The sequence below is a fragment of the Amia ocellicauda genome, chromosome 22, assembly GCF_036373705.1.
Source record: "Amia ocellicauda isolate fAmiCal2 chromosome 22, fAmiCal2.hap1, whole genome shotgun sequence".
Classification (NCBI taxonomy): Eukaryota; Metazoa; Chordata; class Actinopteri; order Amiiformes; family Amiidae; genus Amia; species Amia ocellicauda.
In genome coordinates this window covers 21,223,283-21,225,567 of record NC_089871.1, presented here as the reverse complement: position 1 = coordinate 21,225,567, position 2,285 = coordinate 21,223,283, and the positions used below count along the sequence as shown (strand labels likewise).

General features: G+C 41.7%; 1 pseudogene; it reads left to right on the top strand.

Moving 5' to 3' along the window:
• The first annotated feature begins 229 nt into the window (after positions 1 to 229).
• LOC136718574 (putative nuclease HARBI1) lies at positions 230 to 1,688 on the top strand (annotated as a pseudogene).
• Positions 1,689 to 2,285: the final 597 nt, after the last annotated feature.

Genomic DNA, 2,285 nt, shown 5'->3' with positions numbered 1-2,285 from the left:
ATGTTGCATTGTACAATGTAATCAGGACTGCATTTAGCAAGAATGTGGCTGTTATAACGAGGGATTTCAATTTCCCAAACATAGACTGGGAAAGCCCAGAGGGCTGTACTACGCAGCGAGGTAACTGGCTTATCCAGGTAAGTTCAGGAGTAACTTTGCGAGGTCGGGTGTAACTTCCCGGTTAACCCGTACTACGAAGGTGGATACGTTTTACCCGAGGTATGCTGTCATGGCAATATACGCGGCATCTCTACACTGCTCCGAGCAGGTTATGTTCGTGGTTAACTCAGTGTTACCCTATATAAGCACCGCCTCTCCGCCCACAATCTTGTCGAAAAAAATGCTGGCACATTTGGAAGACCCAACCGACATCGGCACACGGATTGTGAGAGGCTCACTCCGCTGGGCGAGGGTGTTTAGAGACCGTGCAAATCCTCTATCTTACCTTGATGATGAAAGATAATGAAAGATTAAAGATATCTATCTATGAAAGATATCGATTCTCATCGGAGGGAATTCAGTATCTTTGCCGGCTTCTAGGGCCAGATGTCTCAATGCCACTCGCCGGAGTAATGCCCTCACTGTTGAACAGACAGTGTGCCTTGCTTTGCGGTATTTTCAGCGGACACTTCATGTATTCTATCGGTGATGCTGAACATCTGATCAAGAATACTGTGTGCCATGCAGTTCGCAAAGTGGCACTTGCTCTCTCTAAACTGCTGGATTCATTTGTTGTGTTCCCTGGCCATTTAAGCATGCTAAAGATCAAAGAGGATTTTTATGCGATCGCAGGTAATTTGCAATTTAGAAGTACTTCTATTTTTAATATGCATAGGCTGGGCCTATATACAGATAACATTTTCCATAGGAATCCCGATGGTGATTGGTGTGATTGACTGTACGCATATCCCCATTAGAGCACCCCTGGAAGAAAATGAGGGGGATTATGTGAATAGAAAGTCATTTCACAGCATCAATGTTCAGGTATTTGATCATATCGTATTTGATCTGACATGTAGGCTAGTCTACATTATTTTGTCCTCAAAACTTCTACTTATATTCAATACAATTAAAGACAAATTAGGTGGTGATTTTGTAACAATTGTAGTATGTTAAAATGGCCTGAATTCCTTTGTCAGGTGACATGCGATCACCATTTAATGGTGACCAGTCTGGAGGCTAGGTGGCCGGGGTCGGTGCATGATTCACGCATATTTCGGAAATCCACTCTTGGCAGAGATTTGAACAAGGTAAGACAACCACCACCCTATATTTCACACATCATGCTGTATTGTAAAAATTTCTTTCTATCGTTCAAAGGGCATTTTGATGGTCTGCTGCTTGGGGACAGAAGCTACCTGTGTCTGTGTTACCTGATGAACCCCTATCCTGACCCACAAACAAGGGAACAAATAAAATATAACATGGCTCACAGTAACACAAGGGTCAGGATAGAGATGACATTTGGGGTCATCAAAGCACGCTTTGCTTGCCTGCAAGGCTTACGGGTGCGTGTGGAGTGGGCATGTGAGGTGGTGGTAGCATGTGTGGTGCTCCATAACATTGCCACTATTAGAAAAGAAAGAGCACCATGCCAGCTGCCAATGCCACCAGACCCAGTGATGTTGGATCACCCAACAGGAAGAGCCGTCAGAGAGGCCATCACAAATACATTTTTCAACCAATAAGAAGAGACACATGAAAACATTCTTTATTGATATGTGTATTTATTTATTGGCATTCTACCTTTCCTGAAAATTAAAAAAACAAAAGTTACAGATGGTAGATTGATGAAAGGATGGTCACTGTATGCCTAGTATTAGCCTATGTTAGTCACAGTTAAATAGACATGAAAGTACAAGTGATTAAATGGGTCAACCTGGATGTGTGTGTCAGACACGGCTGACATGGTTTCCTCACCCAAGTCCTCCTGAAAAACAATTTAAGAGAAAAGCTGTTAAATTGTGTCAACATATCAGCATTGATAAATCCACTAAACTCCTCATTTATTTCCACACTTACCTCTACCTGAGAGTCAGATGAGGGACAATGCTGGTGGCTGGAGCAGATATAGTATCCCTCTGAACTGTACATAAGACAGGCATGTGAACTACATACAATTAATTTAAACTGGGCAATCAAAACAATTGATATTATATTAATAATAATAATTAACAACAATAATAATAATAATAATAATAATAATAATAATCCATTGTCAGCACTGCTGGCGTGTGATCGATCGCAAAGCGCATCACTGTAACAGCGCTTATTTTGTGTATTTG